This window comes from Chrysochloris asiatica, unplaced genomic scaffold (assembly GCF_000296735.1).
Source record: "Chrysochloris asiatica unplaced genomic scaffold, ChrAsi1.0 scaffold00158, whole genome shotgun sequence".
In the NCBI taxonomy this organism is placed as follows: Eukaryota; Metazoa; Chordata; class Mammalia; order Afrosoricida; family Chrysochloridae; genus Chrysochloris; species Chrysochloris asiatica.
The window spans coordinates 6,014,903-6,023,440 of record NW_006408676.1 but is presented as its reverse complement, the minus strand read 5'-3'; the positions used below and the strand labels follow the sequence as shown (position 1 = coordinate 6,023,440).

The 8,538-nt window shown below is 40.9% G+C and overlaps 2 pseudogenes; both read right to left on the bottom strand.

The window, feature by feature from the left end:
- Positions 1–1,395: 1,395 nt before the first annotated feature.
- On the bottom strand, positions 1,396–1,709 carry LOC102836885 (annotated as a pseudogene).
- A 4,306-nt stretch (positions 1,710–6,015) lies between these two features.
- Positions 6,016–6,709, bottom strand: LOC102813094 (annotated as a pseudogene).
- Between the last annotated feature and the right edge of the window lie 1,829 nt (positions 6,710–8,538).

Sequence of the window (8,538 nt, the reverse complement as noted above, 5' to 3'; positions counted from 1 at the left end):
AGGTAGAACAGACGATCAGCTACCCAGTAATTCTCTAATACAAGGGTAGGAAAACGTTGTCTATTGATAGCCTTCAATTGAGACATATAGGAAAAAAAAAAAAAATACAAGCCGGGTTGTTAATTTTAAGGTCAGCAGTTTGAAATTACCAGCTGTTCCAAAGGAGAAAGGTGAGGATTTCTGTTCCCATAAAGATTTATAGCCTCAGAAACCCTATGCAGGGTCACAATGGGTCGAACCAACTTCATAGCACACTGCCACACCACCATAGATAGATAATTTTTAGGAGAAATATGAAAGTTCAGTGCTTGAAAGATCTTACTGGTTTATATCATAGTAAACCTTCAGAAATAGTTAGTGATTATGTGTGTGTTTACTAGAGTCATAGTCAGGTTTACCTATAAGCATAGGTAGAGTCCTGATATAATGCTGTAGGATAAGCACTGGACTGCTTATCACAGGTCAGTGGTTCAAACCCACCAGCTTCTCTTCAGAATCCCTATACAGGGTTACTATGTGTCAGAACTTACTTGACTGTACTTAACAACATTAGTTTATATAGTCTATGTAATGTGGGTCGCTATGGGTCGGAACCGACTCGACAGCACTTAACAACAACAACATGTAATGTGTATAAACACACACATTTCTGATACTGCATTTATAGCTCATTTTAAATTGTTTTCCTAGAATGAAACTGTTGCCGTATAAAATGGGTGGTTTTTGTATACAAGATATTTTTAGAAAAACATTGCCTTCCTAGGTTCTAAAAATTATTTCATGTGATAATGGATGTGTGGTGGGAGGGAGAGACCAACCCAGATCACTGAGTTGTTTGGGTGCTTCTGTAGATCATTTTCGGTTTCTCTAATGTGAAATTTTATATGTGAATATTCCTTTAATTTATGGATCCACAGAAACTAATAGTTAAAGCCTCCATTGAGAGGCATTATCTGAAAAGAACTGGGAGGATACTGTTTTATTGTTTAGTGGCAGGAGAACAATTTTTTTTCCCCTTTAAACGTGATTTTAGTCATTCTTCACTTTCCCATTTTCTTAACTTTTTTTTTTTTTTTTTTTAGGCATTATGTGCTTTTAATAGTTCAAGACTGGTAATATTTGATAATCAAGACTAAATTAATAGGTAACACTTAAAAATATATACATTCATATGTATAAAGTATCTAAGTGACTAAGTGAGTTTATAGAGGAGCTGACCCAGATACATAAATTAGAATATATAAGTGTCCATCTAAATTCTCTATTTTTTGTTTTTTTACAGAATACTTCATTAAAGTTGTTTAATGTACAAGTTCTCATACGTCATTTTAGAAGTCCTTTATTGTAAAGATAATTCTTTTGTCTGATGACAAACAGCAGCCATATTGTCAGTGGTTATTCTGGACCTCCACACTGGATAAATTCGATTTTTTTCTTGAGACACAAGTTTCCTATCTATAGTTCTGAGGTAATGTTTTCATTATTTCTGCAGTGTCTGGTGGACCCTGACGCATCAGTAAATCTGGTGGTTTACTTCCCATTGAATGCTAAGCCATTGCAGAAGAGTGCAATGGAATTCCTGCTGATCACAAAGTTTCTGATACATTGGGTTTAGGGTTGTCAGCTCTATCAGGGAACCTTATTAATGGAACATATGGCTTGACTACCTGAACGACCCTGCTGGTGGATGCCGTTTTGCTGCCCATCATGACCCCAAGTAGCCCATTTTCTTATCTTTATTTATTCCTTCGTACTTAGTAGAATTTCATTCTGAAGAAGCCTATGACAGTCAAAAAACTTAATTCTGGAATATTTGGGGAGTATGATTCCTTGGTGTAGTGCAGTAAATTGCTTGGTGTGGCTCCACTAGCCCTGGTCTTTGTAACTCCCACCATATATACCTGTGTGTAGTTCCTCTTTTCCTGGTGAGTCTGTGTAAGAGAAGGTAGGGGAAGATGCTGGTAGATTATATGATTCCGTTGTGAGTGATAAAAAGAGTTAGTGGTGATTGTAAGAACTTGGAACTCCAGCATGGGAACTGTCAATTTGTACATCCTGCTGTGTGTAAAATGAGCCATCCCAGGAGCAGGAAGGGGAGATGTCACTACCATCAACAAACAGCAAGAGTGGAGTGTGTCCTTGACCCAGGAGACCTCGAGATGTCAGCAGTGACATCAGAGGAGTAGCAGAAGAGTGGCAGCAGCAGCAGAACCAAGAACCAGAGCACTAGACAGAGGGGTGGGTTTCACTGCCCATGGAGCAAGTAACGCCTTTGGGCTGGAAGCTTATTTGTGAAGTAGGGTGCCTCCAGACAATTAGGGGGCTAGGAACGAACTCCACAGCTGACCCACAGAGCTAGAGCTGAGTGCCTTCGGGCTGAGGCTTATATAGTAAAGTGGAGTGTCCTTCAGTCATTTATCAGCAGCCCTAAAAGACCTTTGTAGTGCTGTTGGAGCAGGGTAGAGGCCAGGTCAAGGAGTCAAGGGCCAGAGAGAGGCCTACCTGTGGGCACGGCTGAGTAGAAGCTGTCCTAACAGAAAGAACTGTGCCCTGAGCATTTCTGACCCTGAATTGTAATCAATTAACTTCCTTAATGGAGTCCTGGTGTGGTACTGTAGGATAAGCACTGGACTGCTAACTGCAAAGTCGGTGGTTCAAACCCACCAGCTATGTCTTAGAAACTCTGTACAGGGTCGCTATGAGTCAGAACGACTCAGTGGCACTTAACAACAACTTCCCTAAGAAACACCATAATCATGCATATTGTCTGTTCTGTGTGGCCATTGCAATGCATTACTGAACCCAGCTGGGAGGTAGAGACTGTCCCTGGAGGGATGCTTGGTGTCAGAATAGGTAAAAGAGTTTAGAGATTGGAGGTGTTTGACCTCAGCCCCATAGGAATTGGCTTTAGACTGATGTTGAGTTTTATTTTACATGCCCCTGGTGACATACCAGGAAGGCAGATGATGTCACCACATACTTTTTGCACCTTGTTGCTGTTAAGTGTCGTCGAGTAGGTTCTGACTCATAGCAACCCTGTATAGGGTTTCTGAGGAGTGACTGGTGAGTTTGAACCACTAACCTTGCAGTTCAAACCAACCTTGTGATCCAGTACTTATCCTACAGTGCCACTAACTCATATATATACACGTCTGTTTATTTCTCTATTTGTACACTTACTTAAATAAACACTGGCTTATATTGGTTAATTCTAGCTTTCTCCTTTTGTATATTTCTAACTTCTTTCTCTGACAGTGAGAACCCTAATTTTTTCCCCTTTTGTCTAGTCTAATAAGAACCCTGGTGTGGCATTGTAGGATAAGCACTGGTAACCACAAGATTGACTGTTCAAACTTACCAGCCACTTTGGGAAACCCTACACAGGGTTATCTGTGAGTCTGAACTGACTTGCTAGCACACACCACCCTCTAATTAGTGATTTATTCTTTATCCCCCTCCACACACACACACAGCCACCTTGTGTACAACAGAAAGAACCACTGCCTGTCCTGCACCATTCTCACTTGTTACGTTTGAGCTCATTGTGGGAGCCATTGTGTCAATATAAGAGGTTTTTGCTGACCCTCGGCCAAGCACAATGTCTTTTTCCAGGGACTGGTCCCTCCTGGTAACATGTCCCAAGTACTCATTACAGTGAGATGCTCACTGAAGAGCTGAAGCCTAAATTTCAGATTAAGTGCAGAGGACTGCTATCCAAGGGCATTGTGATTGTGCATGACAGTGCATGTCTGCACACCTCTGCCCACTCTATTGACAGTCTACAAAAACTTCATTTTGAGGTGTGAAAGCATCCTCCCCAGAGACCTGATCTTGCTCTATAGGACTTGCATCTGTTGGTCCCCTGAAGGCAGCCCTTCAAGAACAAAGATTCACCTCTGATAAAGAAGTGAAGATAACGGAGCATGTATGGCTCACAGCTCAGATGAAACCATTTTTAATAAGGAAATATGAAAGCTTGTGGACAGATGGACAAAATGTATTGAAAAGCAAGGAGATTATGTTGAAAAATTATGTATTTATCTTTTCTAAATTTGCTGAAATTCTACAGCCAGAGAGGGGATAATTTTTTACTCACCCTCATATATAAATAATAATCATATTAAAGAAAATCCAAAACTGGAACCCTGAGTGTGAGGAAAACGGTTACCATCAGTCCAGCAATTGCCACAAGGGAGAGAGATTTTGTTGTGAGATAAATGTTTGATTATTTGAAAAGCACATTCCATAGCAAAGACTTTCCAGAAGCCACTGTGGTCTAAATGGAATAATCTTCAATGTCACATGACTTTCTGGTTGCAACTCCAGGTTCACAAGCGACCTTTTCAGAACTGACCAGGTTTTCTCGCATGCTGCTTTCTGAAGGAAATATTAATGCATCGTCTCTGCGGAGTCAAAAGGAGATGAAAATGCTTCCAATATTCACATCATGGGGGAGGGGTGTTGTTGTTAGGTGCTGTTAAGTCGGTTCCACTCATACCGACCTTATGCACGACAAAACACTGTACCAACCTCAAAATCATCACACTTGAGTCCACTGCTGCTGCCACTGTGCCAATCCCTCTCGTTGGTAGCCTCACTCTTTTTTGTTGATCTTCCACTTTACTGAACATATGTTCAAAGTATGAGAGACGAAGTCTGGCCATTTTAGCTTCTAAGAAGCATTCTGGCTGTATCTCCTCCAACATAGATTTGTTTATTCTTTCAGCAGTTCACAGTACTTTTAATATTCTTCTCCAACACCATAATTCAAATGCATCAATTCTTCCTTGGTTTTCCTTATTCACTGACCAACTTTCACAAGCATATGAGGCTACTAAAAATACCTAATGGCTTAGGTCAGGTACACTTAGTCCTCAAACTGACACTTTTGCTCTTGAACACTTTAAAATGGTGTTCTACGGCAGATTTGCCTACTGCAATATGTCATTTAATTTCTTGAGTGCTAATGGTGGATCCAAGCAAAATTAAGTGTTTGACAACTTAAATCTTTTCTCTACTTTTCATGATGTTATTTATTGCACCAGTGGTAAGGATTTTTGGTTTCTTTCCATTGAGATGCAACTCATACCAAAGGCTTTGATCTTCACCAGTAAGTATTTTAAGTCCTCTTCACTTTCAGCAAGCAAGGTTGTTTCATCTTCATATTGCAGGTCGTTAATAAGTCTTCTTCCAATCCTGATGCCACATTCTGTTTCATATAATACAGCTTCTCAAATTATTTGCTCAGCATACAGATTGAATAAATGTGGTGAAAAAATTCAAGTCTGGCACACATCATTCCTGATTTTAAACCCTTGTTTTGTTTCAACAACTGCCTCTTGGTCTATGTACAGGTTCTGCATGAGCACAATTAAGTTTGCTGGAATATTACATTCTCCACAGTGTTGTTCATAGCTTGTTACAGTCAAAAAATGTTTTCATAATCAATAAAGTGTAAGTAAACATCTTTCTTGTATTCTCTGCTTTCAACCAAGATTCATTTGACGTCAGCAACGCTATCCCTCGTTCTACATCCTTGTCTGAATCCAGTTTGAGCTCTGGCATTTTCCTGTCAATGTACTGGTGCAGCCATTAAAAAATTATCTGTAGCAAAATTTTACTTGCATGTGGTATTAATGGTATTGTCCAGTGATTTCTGCATTCTTTTGGGTCACCTCTCTTTGGAATGAGCACAAATACGGGTTTCTTCCAGTCAGTTGGTCAGGTACGTGTCTTCCAAATTTCTTGACATAGATGAGTGAGTTCCTCCAGTGCTTCATCAGTTTGTTGAAAGATTTCAAATTGTATTCCATCAGTTCCAGTAGCCTTGTTCTTTGCCAATGCGTTCAGTGCCCCTTGGACTTTTTCCATCAGTACCATTGGCTCTTGATCTTATGCTACCTTTTGAAATGGTTGAACATCAACTATTTCTTTCTGATAGTTACTCTGTGTATTCCTTCCATCTTCTTTTTTAAAAAAAAAACAACAGGCAGAATTCACTTTATTTTTCTTTTATCAAAACCATGATGTTTTGACCATGGCTAGAGCCTGGATCCTCTGCTCAGAGATTCTGGTGTGGCCCTTCACAAGGTGGTCAGTGAATTCCTGGTAGGGAGACTTTGTGAACACGGGCTCTGTCCAGAGGTCAGGAGTGAGATAGCTATAAGTCTTGGAGATGACATCAAAGGTGGCCTTGCCGAAGTTGTCCAGGGTGACAGTGCAGCTCCTGGCCGAGGTGTAGCAGTCATCAATGCAGGCCATCATTATCAGATTCTTGGGCAAGGGGGCTGAGACAATGCCAGTGCCGTGGGTGCAGAGATGATATGCGCCACAGTGGGCACCATGTGGTGTTGGCTGATCTTGTTCCCCCAGTAGCCTCGCCACATGGCCAAGATCATGTCCTTGCAGATGGTTGTGGCCACTTCCTTGGAACACTGGACGTCCAGCCTGACATGGCCACTGTAGTCCCCAATAGCGACAAATGCTCCTCTGGCAGCGCACATCTATTTCTGCACAGGCATGATCTTCAAAACCTCATCCTTGAGGGACATACCCAGGAACAGATCAATGATTTCAGGCTCCTCGATGGGCAGGGAGAAAAGATAAATCTCCTCCAGGGACTTGATCTTCATGTCTTTGACTACATGACCCAGCTTGTTGACAAGAAGCCACTCCTTGTCCTTGGCTTTGCCTCCAGAGCATGGCAGCCTCGGCCATGGCTCCTATCATGGATGCGATCCCAGCCCTGCAGGTCACTGCCAAAGGCTTTGCGGCTTTGCAGAAGCCACCCGGGGCCCCTACTCCCAACACGGCCCCTGGCCTCTGGGACCCCTAGGGCTCCGGGGGTGGGGTGGGGGAGAACCTCCACTATATCAGCGTCATCTGCCATTTGGTGTTTAAATCCTTCTTTTGATGTTTTCTGCTTCATTTAATATTTTGCCCGTAGAATCCTTCAGTATTACAAGTCAAAGCTTTATTTTTTTCCCTCAGTTTCTTTCAGCTTGAGAAATGCTGAACGTGGTCTTCCCTTTTGTTTATTTAACTACAGGTCCTGGTACATTTCATACTTCACTTTGTGTTCTCAAGTTACCCTTTGGAATTTTCTATTCAGTTTATCTACCTCTTTATTTCTTCTATTTGCTTTATCATCTCCACTCTGGAAAGCAAGTTTCAGAGTCTCTTCTGATGGCCATTTTAGCCTTTTTCTTCCTTCTTGTCTTCTTAATGACTTTTTGCTTTCTTCCTGTATGATGCTCTTGATGTCATCCCACAAATCTTTTGGCTTCCAGTCATTAGTGTCCAATGCATCAAATCAGTTCTTGAGATGATCTCTAAATTCACGTGAGATATATTCAAGGTCATATTTTGGCTATTCTTTAATTATCCTCAGCTTCAATCTGAACTTCTATATGAGCAACTGATGGTCTGTTCCACAGTCTGCTCTTGGCCTTGTTTTGGCTGATGATGTGGAGTTTTTCCACTGTCTCTTTTCACAGATGTAGTTAATTTGGTTTTTGTGTATTCCATCTGGTGAGATCCATGTGTACAGTCGTATTTTATATTGCTTTAAAAAGGTATTTACTAAATTGCTACAATTTGATGAACTTGACCTTTACTTATGGATGTAGTAGCTCAAAATACAAACTAAGAAGGAAGGATCAAGGATCACATCAAGGATCAAAGCTATCCCCTCAGTGTATAGGATTGATAGGGACTGGCTACCTAAAATGGGGAGAGGGAGTGCTATAAAGGCATTAAGTGGTTGGCTTACAAGTTTTCAAGAGGGATTTTAGTGTCAGAGCTGTGGGAGGGGGAAGGTAGAATCCCCACTGAGTAGTTTTTACGTTGTCTAGATGGGGCTGGTAAAGGAGATGGGGATAAGATTCTTACGATTCAATAGTGAGTAACTGTTATCATGACTAATTGCAATTGTCACAACTGTAAAGGTAGAAGTAGTATAACAAAAAGGGGCGGGGGGGGAATAATTCATCTTACATTCCAGGAACAGAGGACCCCAGGGCCATCAAGAGGGAAGAGCATGAACGGAACATGGAATTCTAACCAGAGAAGCAGCAACACCAGAGATAGAGGCAGAGTTGATGGCATGAAGAGATAGAGCAGCTGAAGACTCTAGACTCATTGAAAGAGAAAGGCTGAATGCTGGTAGGCTGGAGGCAGGCTTGCAAAATATGCCTCTTGGTTATTTAAATTATTATATATTCCTGAGTATTTTTGTGTATACCAACCAAACAAACAAACCAGGAAATAGAAGCACATTGCAATGAAACAAAATATGATTGATTGAGTGCAATGTAAACAAACTATTGCTCAATTCACAATAAAAGCTTAAAAAAAAGAAAGAAAGAAAAAGGCATTTGCAATGAAGAAGTCTTGAAAAATTCTGATTTCTGTCACCAAGGTATTTTTCAACTGTTGTTGATCCTTCTTTGTTTCCAATCTTTGCATTCCAATCACCAGTAACTATCAATACATTTGATTGCATGCTGGATCAATTTCAGACTGAAGAAGTTGGTAGAA